The sequence below is a fragment of the Antechinus flavipes genome, chromosome 5 (genome assembly GCF_016432865.1).
Source record: "Antechinus flavipes isolate AdamAnt ecotype Samford, QLD, Australia chromosome 5, AdamAnt_v2, whole genome shotgun sequence".
Classification (NCBI taxonomy): domain Eukaryota; kingdom Metazoa; phylum Chordata; class Mammalia; order Dasyuromorphia; family Dasyuridae; genus Antechinus; species Antechinus flavipes.
The window spans coordinates 86,752,774-86,769,085 of NC_067402.1; the positions used below are offsets into that span (position 1 = coordinate 86,752,774).

General features: G+C 34.4%; 1 protein-coding gene across 4 annotated transcripts in view; it reads right to left on the minus strand.

Annotated features, from left to right (window-relative positions):
• Positions 1-16,312, minus strand: part of DPP6 (dipeptidyl peptidase like 6) — a 1,012,545-nt gene that overhangs the window by 624,776 nt on the left and 371,457 nt on the right. The gene's annotated exons all lie outside the window — the stretch shown is intronic.

A 16,312-nucleotide genomic window follows, 5' to 3' on the forward strand; every position in this document is an offset into this window, starting at 1 on the left:
GGCTGAATAAGTCATGCTATATGATTGTGATGGAATAGTATTATACTATAACAGATTATGAGCAGAAAGCTTTCAGAAAAAAAAAAGCCTGAGAAGACTTACAGGAACAGATGCAAAGTACAATGAATAGAACCAAAATACTATTGTACATAGTAACACAATGATGGTCAATTATGAATGACTTAGCTATTTTCAGCAAGACAATTCTGAAAGACTTATGATAAAAAATGCTATTTACCTCAGTTAAAAAATCTAATGGAATCTGAAGATTGAGATATGCTGTTTTTACTTTATTTTTCTGGTTTTTTTAATCTGTGCCCTCTTCTGCAATGTGACTAATATGAAAACATTTTCCATGATTACATGTGTATAATCAATATAAAATTGTTTGCATTCTCCATGAAGGAAGAAGGTAATTTGGATCCAAAATTTTCAAATCAATTTTTTTGCATAATTGAAAAAAAATAAAATTGAATTGATTAAAAAGAGTAAGTGGACTCTATTTACTTTTATAGCATCTTCTTAAAATCCTAAATTTGTAGAAATATTATTTACCACAACTTCAAATTATTTGCAAATGAACTTTAAATAAACAATAAAGCTTACTTAATCTTATTGTTCCTGTATCAAAAGAGTATGATGACAAGTTTTCTATCAATTGTATACTAGCATAAATTCTAATTGGCTCTTGAAAGTCAACCATTAAATTTCCAATGTAAGCATTTATATTTCAGAAATCAAAAAAGTTACAAATCAGGGCTGTATTGATTTGTTAATTGGCTAGACTAAAGAAAGTAATGGAAAAAATTGTTAATAATGTAGATTAAACTTTATGTTGTAAATACTTTAAAAATAAGTGGTCTGGTTATTAAATATTGACCAATACACCTTCACCCAGTATTACACAAAATGTGACATTTTCCAGGAGCTACCAATTCCTGAAACAATCTAAGTACCTTGGACAGTGACCATCATTCCTCAAATGAATCCATTTTCTATAGAACATGCTTACTCTCCAGGTTAAACTCAACATTCTCCCCAACCCCAATCAAAAGATAGGACCCAATACTAGTATAAGTAAAGCAAAATCATGCCAATTATTCAGGTACCAAGTAGTGAGTAGAATATCATTTCCACAGAAACAGGGAAAAGACTGGAGATTACAACAAATGATCAGCCATGCTAGAGAAGTATTGATGTAATCATAGGAAGCATATCCAAACTCAGGGAGATAAGATTACTTACCCCAACTCAAAAAGATTGTAAAAGACAAGTCCTCCAACTTTGGATCTTGTGTTCTCTCAATCATGCCAAACTATTTCTTCCCTTCCATTTTCCATTCCCCCATATCCTGAAATAAGCAAACTTATCTCTCAGGCCTGACATTACAACACAATATAGATAAAATACACATGAATAGGGAGATGATATAGAAAGACCGTAAGATTTATATACTATAAAGCTCCTATGGTTTAATCCTGATCCTCCTTGTCAAAAAGAAGTCAATAAGTGTGGAAGTTAATTCATTTTGAACTCTTTTTGGGGGGATTTGATTAGCAATGATGCTAACCTTCAGTTTTGAATGCAGGATTATGAATAGGTCTTTCCTGCCATCCCCACAGTTCCACAAGATTCTTCATGTTAGACCCTAATATACTCTATTAGCAATCTAGAATTATCTTCCCTGGCCTTCTTCCATAATTTTCTTCATAAAAGGCCCTTCCTAATTGAGATCCCAAAGCTATTTCTCACAATTTGGGTTTCAGGCCTTTTGTTATATCACTTCACTTTTAGGAGTCTAAAAAAATCTGTCACCTGGAAACTTTTGACTCTCTACATATCCTTTGATGTGCTTACCTGACACTTGTTTAAATAAGCCTGTCCATCAAAGCTTCTGTTGACAAAACTGACTTCTGTCTATTATTACAGGTGCCTTAAGACCTATAATCAAGTTCATTCTTTCTAGGTTCCTCAGGGTCCTCCTTTCATGGGTCTAACTTCTCTCATTTTTGACCCAGAATGGTGCCTCTACCAAGTTAATCTTCTGTTGTTCTGAATATTCATTCTATTCTTTTGTAAATCTAGATTTTCACTCATTGACTAAGCTAAATTAATAGACAAATCCTGGGACTAATGGATAGGGAATAACTTTCTGTGCTTCAATGATTGCCCAATTCCAAAAAGAGTCATTATACATTCTTGTGTTTATCTGTATGGTAAAGCTCATAAAATGTATTTTAAATACGTGAGTTATTTCTAAAACTAAAAGCCTTTCCATGACTGTATGTACATCTAAAACTCTTGCAATTAAAAAAAAAAAACTTTGCTATGATAGTTTGTGTAGAAAGCTACAGAAAATACTCTAGTGTCACTTGAGTGAGTGTCAGGAGAAAGGAAAAGAGGGGGAATTAATCCAATGATGAGTTTTGTGTCATGTTTGCATTTCTACCACAGGCAATCATCAACACATATGTGTTAAATGAAAGTTGATCTATATGTGTGAACAAAAAAGTGAAAAGGCTTAATAATCGATTTTCTACATTCAAGTATATTAGAAAAAAAATGAAATACCTAAATAGGATCAAAGAAAGGTCCTTGAGGGAAGGCAGGAAGAAAGAGCCTAATAGAGGGAAGAAAATAAAAACTAATAGGTAGGGTCCCTGGCACCCCAAACACAGGAGAATTGAAAATGACCATGATGGTTTCTCTTTATACCAGCATTTCTATACCAATGGACTAGTAACATTAATAACAATACCTAACTACCAGTTCATCAACATTTACATGTATGTGAAAGAGATCAGGCTTCCAAGCAGCATGGTATTGAGATAAGAGGGGAAGAAAATAACATGGTTTGTCTTAGAAAAGTCTCGTTGGCATCCAGGGGAATTAATATCATAGCATAGGTTCATAACATGAAAAGAGTAGAAACTAATATGTTAAGTGATATTTTCCAAAGCTTCAATTATTCCTATGCTTTGTTTTGAAACTTCTCAAAGTGTTCCCTCTCCTTAAATTGTGGAGGTCAGAATGAGATATATTATGTCTTTGATAGTCATCTTTCAGTTGTGTCAGGGACAATGTCCATTTAATTAGATTTGTATAGTCCCTGATAGCAATCAATGCTAATGAATATTTTTGTATTCTATTGATATTGAAGATGAGATTGTGATACTATACCTCACAGATCCTATATATTTTATGTTGATTATTTTGTTTTAGGCTTTACATTGAATTTAGCATTATTATTTTATTGTACATATATTCTGTCCAAAATCAGATTTAAAAAACTGTATGAGGTGCTCATTGGTTTTTCTATATGTGTTTTGCTTTTAATTAATCCAACAAACCATATGCTATAGGGAACTTTTAGGTATAGTAAACAATTTCTTTGAGTGTCACTAAGAAAAACAGATTTGACAATCCATAAAAATTCTCAAAACCATTGTTTCTTAAAGGCTAACCTAAAACTTTCAATTTTTACTTTATTTTTCAAAGGCATATCATACTTTAAAAAGAATTTCAAGTTATAAATCCAAGGTTACTAAGATTAAGTACTTAGTGTGTCTCTCTAGATTCACTTAAGCTGCTCTAATGATGTGAATTTAATAAATACACTCATGATAGAATTTTTCATCCAGAGACATATTATATAATACTAGTTTTTGACCTCATAACACCAGTTTTTGGTTAGCAGTGTTACTGGGAATTATCATTGGATTTTTGAGGGTCTCTCAGTTTAATTTCCTTCCGCAACTATGCATATTAAGTTTATATAATGATTACCAGTCTGCTTATATTATATCTCTGGGATATTGGCAGGTAATTATAATTACACATAAATTAAATATTTAAAACTGTGCTAAGAATTCTATACTTTAGGTAAGCAGTATACCCACTATTTGCTGAAAAAGATAAGGCTCAATATATCTTCTACAAATGGAAACAAAAATTTTTATACTTGTGACAGAATGACAGATCATTTAGTTCAACAAATAAAAAACAAACCTGATCTAACAAGTATTTATTAACACTTACCATGTCTGTAAGACTGCTCGGAGTTAGGAATACAAAAACAAAAGGAAGAATTATCACACTTAGAATTATAAAAGTCAAAAATGATATCTTATGTCCTTGATTTCTTTTACTCTGGAATTCGTTTAGGGATGGTATTTGCTGTATTGTTCAGTGTTTTTATAGCATTGACCTGTTAAAATACTCACTTGGTGCTGCATTGTAAATTCTCCATAAGCCAACAGACTTTTTTGTTTTCTATTCTGCATTTTTGCCTTGTTTTTTTGTTTGTTTGTTTGTTTTTGTTTTTGTTTTTTTGGGTTTTTTTGCTCCCTTCCAGCCTTTCTTTCCTCCTTTTTCTTTCTCTGGTTTATCTTCTTATTCCACCACTCATTCATGAGTTTTTTTTAAATGAGCACTCCTCCCCACTGCTTGTAAATTTCCTGTGCTAAGAGCTCTCATCACTTAATATTAACAATATCACTACATTGCAGAATACCATATATATAGCCCACAAAGTGAATACATGTCCATTACAAAAATACTATTCTTCTTAGTAGAAATTATGGTTATATTTTTAGTATCTGGCAGCCAGTGGAAAGAGTACTTGATTTGGAGTTAGGAGAAACTTGGTTCCCATCCTGTAATTCCCTTTTATTCATTCTGTAGCCAAAAATTAATTATTTTTGCTCTTTGAGTGTCCATTTTCTCATTTGTAAAACAGGGTTGTAATACCTCCTTTTACATGACTGTTGTGAGGAACAAAAAAAGGAATCTTAAAGTTCTATAGAAAAATGATATTATTATGCATTCCTAAGTAAATAAATAAGTATGGTATCTGTAATTGGCTTGTGTGCAAGAATCCCACTTATTAGACACAGTAAAACATATAAAATATCGAGGTAAATAAACTTGTTTTATAGTATAATTCCTCAAAATACATTTATATATATATATCTATAGATGCTTATGTGTATATATATATATAATATATACATACATATCTCTATTTTAATACAGAATTCAATATCATGAGAAAGTAGTGGCATGTATCAACTCCCTTTTGCTCTTTAAATTTCTCTGGTCTAGACTTGATATCCAGATTTATGGAACACTACTTTCATTTACTCTCATCTTATGATTTTGATAGACTAGTGTGTTTACTATTTCCTCTATTTAATGTTCCAGCTCTTCTGTCCAGGATAACCTCCATGTCTGGAATGGATTCAGCCCTCTAAGTCTATTGTGTAAAATCTCTAACGTCCTTCATTCAAAGCTCAGCTCATGTGCCAACTCCCCCAGAAGTCTATCTTGTAGGTTATAGTGCTCTACACTAGACAAATTACTTTGTAAGTATTTTTAAATTTAGTATCATAGATGTCTCTTGACCTTCTACAATAGAGAACAGGATTGGTTTCATTTTTTGTCTTTCTATCCTCAGCACCTAGAAGAGTGTGTGGCATATAGTGCACATAGTACTTAATAAATGCTTTTTGAATAAAAGCATTTCCTTTTTTCTACCCAGAAAGTTTTATTTGTAAAATGAAGGCAATTTTCTTTCCTATGAATTTATTTTCATCATAAAACAGGCAAAACAGAGAAATGTGATAACACATGAGAGAAAAACATGGCTGTCCTTCCTGGGGTCTCCTTGGTCTTTAAATACAAGGCTATTTAGAATAATCAGACATTCCTTTTAGAAGAGATGAATAAGGAAATAATATAATTACATTCAACTTGCAAATGAGTTAAATTGAATACTTAAATGAAAATAATACTAATGACATCTGGGGTATAGCTGGGCTCAAATACAGTACCAACCATAATGCCATAGCCTTGTTAGGCTACTGTCTTATGCAGTCTAAAATTTACTCTATTTCAAACAAACACTACCCAGAAAGAAATATTTTCCATTAGAAGTTAAGATGATCCAATTCTAACCAGACACAAAATCACTTTCCTTTACTTAGGACCATAAAGGGTTAAGAAAATTGGAAATAAGAAAAATTGTTTACTAGAAAAGATGCATTTCTGTTCTTTTAACATCAAGGCTTTGCATAAAGCAAATAAATGAAGCAGGCACCTGCTGGCATTGCTTCCTCATCTGCATCTCAGTAGTGTTTAAAAATAAACAATTATATTAGAATCCATCCATAACCCAGCAACAGTGACGTTCCCGTCAGAGTTTGAGAAGCTTCCCGATCAGGACAGAATTAATCTCAGTATTACCTGCATGCACCAGTGACATATGATTTATTATGGGTCATTCGCTGGTAATTTCTTCCACTGGAATCACATCACACCTAACACGGATAATATTTTATTCAATAATGCAGGTGCTACTTTATAACAAAGACATTAACATTTTTTGAAAAACATTATTTCATATCAATTGATGATTCTGTAACTCCTTTTTCTTTTCTATTGCAGTTTATGGATGAGAAATTAAAACTGAAATGTGATTCTTTGATACCTTTTTCAGTCAGATTGCCTTTTCAACTGCAATCTTCCTAAGATGAAGGCTTCAGAAATTTACATAGAGGACGTAGTTTTGGAAGGTTACTGAATAATAAACACAGTCCAGTTGGTACTTAGCTAACAGATGATGAGAAAAGAGCATCAAATATGGTACCTCAACATTTTTTATAAAATGAATAGATATTTCAAAAGACATCTCCATCTTGATTACTATCCCAAGTCTGCTTAGCACAATATCCTACAAAGTGGTTTAAGGGTAAATGGTTGGGAAGCAATGGAAGCAGAGGGGCAACTCAGCAGGAAAACAATCAGAAAGAGATGGAATGAGAGGGTGGGAGGAGAAGCACAGTATTTTTTTCACACAGAGATGCACAGCAAAAATTAGAACTAGAAGGGAACTCATATCATCTATCCTAAGGCCCTCATTTATAGAGGAGAAAACTGAGACACAGAAAAGCTAAATGATTTGCCCATTGTCATATAGATAATAAGTATCAGATCTAGTTTTCAAATCTACATCTTCAGACATCAGAATACAACATTCTTTCCACTACACCATATTGCTTCCTGGCTAACTGGTTCTAAGAGGCAGAGAGTCAGAGTCAGAGTCAGAACCCGAGCACTAGGACAATTTTTAAAATGGAACATCATTTTCAAGGCATATATTTTTACAAAATTTTTCTAAATTTCTTGTTTTAATGAAGATTTTTAAAAGTAAATGTCAGGGACTTCCGGTTAAGATGGCGGAGAGGAGGCTCACAGTTGCATAAGCTCCGCGCTTTCTCTCACTATCCACTTCATTACAAGCCTCTGAATCAATGCTTGACTGAAAAAAACCCACAAATAGTTACCAAGAGAAGCCATCCTTGAGATCCGCCAAGAAAGGTCTGTCTTTACTGGAGGGCTGGGGCGGTTTTAGATCGGGCGCAGGCTGAGGGCAGCGGCAGTGAGAGCACGGGAGCAGAGCTGAGAGGGGGTGGGGAGTGATCGTAGCCGTCTCTGCGGGGAGAGCTTCGCTACAGGTTTGGAACCTGCAGCAAGTCAACAGCCCAGCAAAGAAGCTAAAAACACCGGGGCTGAAGAACACAACCCCAAACAGCTGGAGTCTCTCAGGACCTGGCCCCCCCCCCTTCCCCCCCCTCAGTGACTCAGCACGCTTTGGGATCTCAGAGCGCAGGCGCAGCACAGTCCTGCTAGTGCCTCACTACTGCCACCTGCAGTCTGTAGAGGAAGCTCGATAACACACCCAGCCCCCCCCCCCAAAGAAAGACTCCAGTTTTTTCTGTTTTTCTTTGGTAGTTTATCTCTGATTAATAGACAGAATGAGCAAGAAGCTGAAGAGGACTTTAACCCTTGACAGCTTCTATACAGATAGAGAGCAGACTCTAAATCCTGAGGAGACTAAAAACAGGCAGTCCCCAGGTGATTCCCCAAAGGAGGAAATCATCTGTTCCTCAGCACAGATGAACCTCATAGAAGTGATTAAAAAGGCTCTCACAAGGGAGCTAGAAGAAAAATGGGAAAAGAGTCTGGAGAAAGTTAAAGAGAGAGTGGATAAAGAAGTAAAATCCTTGAAAAATAGGATTAGTGAACTGGAAACAGAAAACAGCTCTCTAAAAAACAAAATTGGCGAAATGGAAAAAAATTCCACAGAACAAAAGAACTCAATTGGACAATTAGAGAAAGATTTTTAAAAAAGTGAGTGAAGAGAATACTTCACTGAAAATCAGAATTGAACAAGTGGAATTGAATGACTCGAGGAGACAAGAAGAATCAGTTAAGCAAATCCAAAAAAATCAAACAATGGAGAAAAATGTGAAATACCTTCTGGGGAAGACAACAGACCTGGAAAACAGATCCAGGAGAGACAATCTGAGAATCATTGGACTCCCAGAAAAACATGATGAAAAAAAAAGCCTGGACACTGTCTTCCAGGAAATCATCAAAGAGAACTGCCCAGAAGTCATAGGAACAGAGGAAAAAATAAACATTGAAAGGATTCATCGATCACCCACTGAAAGGGATCCTAAAATCAAAACACCAAGGAATATAGTGGCCAAATGCCAGAACCCTCAGGTGAAAGAAAAAATATTGCAAGCGGCTAGAAAAACCCAATTCAAGTATCAAGGAGCCACAATAAGGATCACCCAGGATCTGGCAGCATCCACATTAAAAGATCGAAGGGCCTGGAATATGATATTCCGAAAGGCTAAGGAACTTGGTATGCAACCAAAAATAACTTACCCAGCGAGAATGAGCATCTTTTTCCAGGGAAGAAGATGGACATTCAACGAAGTAAGCGAATTTCATCTATTTCTGATGAAAAAACCAGAACTTAACAAAAAGTTTGATCTACAAATATAGAACTCAAGAGAAATCTAAAAAGGTAAAGATTAATCTTGGGAACTATATTTTGACTATATAGATGTATAAAGAATACATGTATACCTTGTTCTAGAAATTGATGTGGAAAGGACATTGTACCAGAAAAAGGGTAAAGTGGGGGTAGTACATCTCATGAAGAGGCATAGGAAACCTATTATATCTGAGAGAAAGAATGGAGGGGGATGAATATAGTGGGTATCTTACTGCCTTCAGAATTGGCTTTAAGTGAAAAATCTTAAGACATATTCAATCTATGGTGAAACTTCTCCCATCTCATTGAAAAGTGAGAAGGGAAAAGTGGAAAGGGAAGGAATAAGCTAAGCGGAAGGGAATACGGGAACTGGGAGGGAAAGGGGTAAGATAGGGGGAGGAACTCTAAGGCGGGGGGAGGGACACTAAAAAGGGAGGGCTGTGAGAAGCAAGGGGTGCTCACAAGCTTAATACTTGGAAGGGGGGGAAAGGGGAAAGAAGGGAGGAAAGCATAAACCGGGGTTAACAAGATGGCAAGTAATACAGAATTGGTCATTCTAACCATAAACGTGAACGGGGTAAACTCCCCCATAAAGAGGAAGCGGTTAGCAGAATGGATTAAAAGCCAGAATCCTACAATATGTTGTTTACAGGAAACACACCTGAAGCGGGGAGATACATGCAGGTTAAAGGTAAAAGGTTGGAGCAAAATCTACTATGCTTCAGGTGAAGTCAAAAAAGCAGGGGTAGCCATCCTGATCTCAGATCAAGCTAAAGCAAAAATTGACCTAATTAAAAGAGATAAGGAAGGACACTATATCTTGCTAAAGGGTAGCATGGATAATGAAGCACTATCTATATTAAACATATATGCACCAAGTGGGGTAGCATCTAAATTCTTAAAAGAGAAACTAAGAGAGCTGCAAGAAGAAATAGACAGTAAAACTATAATAGTGGGAGATCTTAACCTTGCACTCTCAGAATTAGATAAATCAAACCAGAAAATAAATAAGAAAGAAGTCAAAGAGGTAAACAGAATACTAGAAAAGCTAGATATGATAGATCTCTGGAGAAAATGTAATGGAGACAGAAAGGAATACACTTTCTTTTCAGCAGTTCATGGAACCTATACAAAAATTGACCATATATTAGGACATAAAAACCTCAAACTCAAATGTAGTAAGGCAGAAATAGTAAATGCATCCTTTTCAGACCACGATGCAATGAAAATTACATTCAACAAAAAAGCAGGGGGAAGTAGACCAAAAAATAATTGGAAACTAAATAATCTCATACTAAAGAATGATTGGGTAAAACAGCAAATCATAGACATAATTAATAACTTCACCCAAGAAAACGATAATAATGAGACATCATACCAAAATGTATGGGATGCAGCCAAAGCGGTAATAAGGGGAAATTTCATATCTCTAGAGGCCTATTTGTATAAAATAGAGAAAGAGAAGGTCAATGAATTGGGTTTGCAATTAAAAATGCTAGAAAAGGAACAAATTAAAAACCCCAGTCAAACACTAAACTTGAAATTCTAAAAGTAAAAGGTGAGATCAATAAAATTGAAAGTAAAAAAACTATTGAATTGATTAATAAAACTAAGAGTTGGTTCTATGAAAAAACCAACAAAATAGACAAACCCTTAGTAAATCTGATTAAAAAAAGGAAAGAGGAAAATCAAATTGTTAGTCTTAAAAATGAAAAGGGAGAACTCACTACTAACGAAGAGGAAATTAGAGCAATAATTAGGAGTTACTTTGCCCAACTTTATGCCAATAAATTCGACAACTTAAATGAAATAGAAAAATACCTCCAAAAATACAGCTTGCCCAAACTAACAGAGGAAGAAGTAAATATCCTAAACAGTCCCATCTCAGAAAAAGAAATAGAACAAACTATCAATCAACTCCCTAAGAAAAAATCCCCAGGACCAGATGGATTTACATGTGAATTCTACCAAACATTTAAAGAACAATTAACTCCAATGTTATATAAACTATTTGAAAAAATAGGGATTGAAGGAGTCCTACCAAACTCCTTTTATGACACAGATATGGTACTGATACCTAAACCAGGTAGGCTGAAAACAGAGAAAGAAAATTATAGACCAATCTCCCTAATGAATATTGATGCTAAAATCTTAAATAAAATATTAGCAAAAAGATTACAGAAAATTGTCACCAGGATAATACACTATGACCAAGTAGGATTTATACCAGGAATGCAGGGCTGGTTCAATATTAGGAAAACTATTAGCATAATTGACTATATCAATAACCAAACAAACAAAAACCACATGATCATCTCAATAGATGCAGAAAAAGCATTTGATAAAATCCAACATCCATTCCTAATAAAAACACTTGAGAGCATAGGAATAAATGGACTTTTCCTTAAAATAGTCAGGAGCATATATTTAAAACCATCAGTAAGCATCATATGCAATGGGGAAAAACTGGAACCTTTCCCATTAAGATCTGGAGTGAAGCAAGGTTGCCCACTATCACCATTATTATTTAATATCGTATTAGAAACACTAGCCTCGGCAATAAGAGTCGAGAAAGATATAAAAGGAATTAGAGTAGGCAATGAGGAAACCAAACTATCACTCTTTGCAGATGATATGATGGTATACCTAGAGAACCCCAGAGATTCTACCAAAAAGCTATTGGAAATAATTCATAATTTTAGCAAAGTAGCTGGCTACAAAATAAATCCCCATAAATCCTCAGCATTTTTATACATCACCAACAAAACCCAACAGCAAGAGATACAAAGAGAAATTCCATTCAGAATAACTGTTGATACCATAAAATATTTGGGAATCTATCTACCAAAGGAAAGTCAGGAATTATATGAGCAAAATTATAAAAAAGTCTCCACACAAATAAAGTCAGACTTAAATAATTGGAAAAATATTAAGTGCTCTTGGATCGGCCGAGCGAACATAATAAAGATGACAATACTCCCTAAACTAATCTATTTATTTAGTGCTATACCAATCAGACTTCCAAGAAAATATTTTATTGATCTAGAAAAAATAACAACAAAATTCATATGGAACAATAAAAAGTCGAGAATCTCAAGGGAATTAATGAAAAAAAAATCAAATGAAGGTGGCCTAGCTGTACCTGATCTAAAATTATATTATAAAGCAGCAGTCACCAAAACCATTTGGTATTGGCTAAGAAATAGATTAGTGGATCAGTGGAAAAGGCTAGGCTCACAAGACAGAATAGTCAACTATAGCAATCTAGTGTTTGACAAACCCAAAGCCCCTAACTTCTGGGAAAAGAATTCAATATTTGATAAAAACTGCTGGGATAATTGGAAATTAGTATGGCAGAAATTAGGCATGGACCCACACTTAACACCATATACCAAGATAAGATCAAAATGGGTCTATGACCTAGGCATAAAGAACGAGACTATAAATAAATTAGAGGAACATAGAATAGTTTATCTCTCAGACTTGTGGAGGAGAAAGAAATTTGTGACCAAAGATGAACTAGAGACCATTACTGATCACAGAATAGAAAATTTCGATTACATCAAATTAAAAAGCCTTTGTACAAATAAAACTAATGCAAACAAGATTAGAAGGGAAGCAACAAACTGGGAAAACATTTTCACAGTTAAAGGTTCTGATAAAGGCCTCATTTCCAAAATATATAGAGAACTGACTCAAATTTATAAGAAATCAAGCCATTCTCCAATTGATAAATGGTCAAAGGATATGAACAGACAATTTTCAGAGGATGAGATTGAAACTATTACCACTCATATGAAAGAGTGTTCCAAATCATTATTGATCAGAGAAATGCAAATTAAGACAACTCTGAGATACCACTACACACCTGTCAGATTGGCTAAGATGACAGGAAAAAATAATGATGAATGTGGGAGGGGATGCGGGAAAACTGGGACACTAATGCATTGTTGGTGGAGTTGTGAACGAATCCAACCATTCTGGAGAGCAATCTGGAATTATGCCCAAAAAATTATCAAAATGTGCATATCCTTTGATCCAGCAGTGTTTCTATTGGGCTTATATCCCAAAGAAATACTAAAGAAGGGAAAGGGACCTGTATGTGCCAAAATGTTTGTAGCAGCCCTGTTTGTAGTGGCTAGAAACTGGAAAATGAATGGATGCCCATCAATTGGAGAATGGCTGGGTAAATTGTGGTATATGAATGTTATGGAATATTATTGTTCTGTAAGAAATGACCAGCAGGATGAATACAGAGAGGCTTGGAGAGACCTACATGAACTGATGCTAAGTGAAATGAGCAGAACCAGGAGATCATTATACACTTCGACAACGATATTGTATGAGGACATATTTTGATGGAAGTGGATTTCTTTGACAAAGAGACCTGAGTTTCAATTGATAAATGACGGACAAAAGCAGCTACACCCAAAGAAAGAACACTGGGAAACGAATGTGAACTATCTGCATTTTTGTTTCTCTTCCCGGATTATTTATACCTTCTGAATCCAATTCTCCCTACGCAACAAGAGAACTGTTCGGTTCTGCAAACATATATTGTATCTAGGATATACTGCAACATATCCAACATATAAAGGACTGCTTGCCATCTAGGGGAGGGGGTGGAGGGGAAAAAAAAATCGGAACAGAAATGAGTGTAAATATAATGTAATTATTAAATAAAAAAATTAAAAAAAAAAAAAAAAAGTAAATGTCAGGTAGTCACTCATTGGTGTCCAAGGTAGTATTAGCTACCATAAACTATGGAAATCACAGCATTCACAATTTCTTGGATGTTAATCCTCTAAACTAAAGGTTCCAAATTTTTTTTGTGTATTAGTCAAGAAGAATTTATCAAATACTGCCACTTGTCAGGTACTGTGTTAAGTAATGGGGAAACAAAAAAAGGGGAAACAAGAGTCTTCAAGGGTTTGTCTAAATGGAGTTCACACAGACTTCTTTAGCAATAAAACAGATCATAAGTTTCCACTCTGAATAATGTTTTTAGATACCCAAAATTAATATATAGAATTACAACCCCCCCAAAGTACATATTTATTTTAGTTATTTTTTTCTCATTCAAGTTCACAGATTCTCTTAAGAGTCTCTACTCTAAATAATCAACCACGCCATCTATATCAGTACTATTGCAACTCACAATCGCTTCTTGAGAAATAACCCTTCTTACTTTTTGGCAAATGCATTACCTAAATGAAAACACTACCATAACATTGAAATATCATGGTTAATAGGGATGTCTCTTCCAGAATGCTAACAATTTCTTCATCATTTGGAGATGTTTAGGATAGCAATCTAAAGAAATCTCAAATTTGTCAACTCATTTTTCTTGCCAAAAATAAACACAATATTTACAACCAATCAATTAGTATTTATTAAATGCCTGCCAAGGGCCAAGCATCATTCTAAATGCTATGGGTACAAGAACAAAGAATAAACACTCTGTTACTGTTTAATGGAATAGATACAAAGTACACATATAAATAGATGCAGAACAGAAAGAGAATATACATAAATATGGAGTGACTAATACAAAGTAGTTCAGGGGATCAGAAAAAGCTCTATGTAGAAGATGGTACTTGAAGTTTGTCTTGAAGAAAGAAAAGGATTCTAAGAGGTGGATGTGAGGAGGTGATACATTGTAGACAAAGGGGAAGGCTCTTTTTCTTGGGAGAAGTGAAATAGCATGGAAAAAAAAAGATAGAATATTATGTGTGAGAAAATAAAGAAGACTAGTTTGGGTGAATTATAAAATATACAAGGAGAACTAACATGGTAAAACTAGAAAAGGATTAGGGTCGTAATGTGAAGGACTTTAAATGCTAAAGCAAGATACTGATATATTAGCATAGTAAAATCAGTGGATTCAAATAAGTATAAAAATGGCATAGTTAGAGTTTAACTCAGTAAAAAGCACTTTGGTAGCAATAAGTAGACTGGAGTGGGGACAAACGGATTTGAACGGAGATCAGTTAGAAGGATAATTACCTTTATTAGAGGAAAGGCTACAAAGGCCAGAGCTAAGCTGATAGTACATGAATAGAGATAAGTCAGATTTGAGAGATGCTGTGGAACTAGAAATGACAAGATTTCACAACTGATTGGAAATATAGATGAAAAGGAAAAAAGAAGAAAATGCAAGAATAAAATCTGTAAAACTGAAAGAATGGTAATAACTTTAACAAAAATTAGAAAAACTGACAAAATAATATTGATTTCAGAATGAAAATTAATGATTTTAGATCTCTTGAATTTAAGATACCTTCTAATAGGCAACTGGTAAAGAGGAACTTCACCAATAAAAGGGAAAAAGTATTGTAAGATAATTTTTGGAGTATTTTGTATATGGATGATAATTAAATCGATGGGAACTTATGCGGTCAATAAGTGAAAGAATTTAGCAAGAGAAAAAGAAGGTCTAAAAAAAGTTTGGGAAAAACCCCCACAGATGAATACATAACTAAATAATGCTAACTTTTTAGCTACCCCTATGTTACTATCCCTTCCTCAAGTGCAAGATCTGTTGTATATAATCCCCTTTGGCCTCTAAAATTTTATTTTCTCTTTAAAAATTGCTGAGAAATACTAGTGACAAGAGATATTTCCTCACAATAGGCATGTTGCAATGTGCAGCTATGCAGAGTATTGTGGGGAAAGAGGAGAGTCTGAATGCCAGGAATATAATTAAGAAGTAGTTAAAACTATATAGGCAAGAGATGATGATAACCTGAAATAATGTGGATAACAATACTGATGAAAAGAAGGAGACAGGGGCAACTAGATGGCACAGTGGATAGAGCACCAGCCTTGAAGTCAGGAGAACCTGAGTTTAAATCTTAACTCAGACACTTAACACTTCCTAACTGTATGACCCTGGACAAGTTACTTAACCCTAATTGCCTCATAAAAAAAAAGAAAGAAACAACGAAACAAAGAAACAAAAAAAGAAAGAAAAGAAAAGAAGAGAAGAGAACTGATTTACCATGAAAGAGATTTTGTACATATAGAAACAAGATTTCACAACTTAACAGAAGGAGTATAAGAGAGAGAACAAAATCAAGAAATGGACATATGGTGGACTACAAGCTGAGCCTTGAGGAAATCCAGGTGTAATTTAAGGCAGAAGTGAGGAGGGTGAGTAGTCCAGAAATGGATAAAGGCTTACACAAAACAGAGAACCATTTTCAAGGAGCAGCAAGTAATCCAGTATGGCTGGATCAGAAAGTACAGAAAGGGGTGGGACACTGATTTAAGAACCTGTCAAAATGATTGACTTAAAAAAGCAAACAAACAAAACTATCCTTTTGAATTAGATGCTTCCTCAGTTGAATCTCATATCTTTTCTTTTAGTACAGTGTTATATTTCAGGAATTTTTGTAATTATATAGAAAAAATTCTCTTATCTACCTTTTTCTTTTCCCAACCAGAGTTTGATTTGAAGGCTTA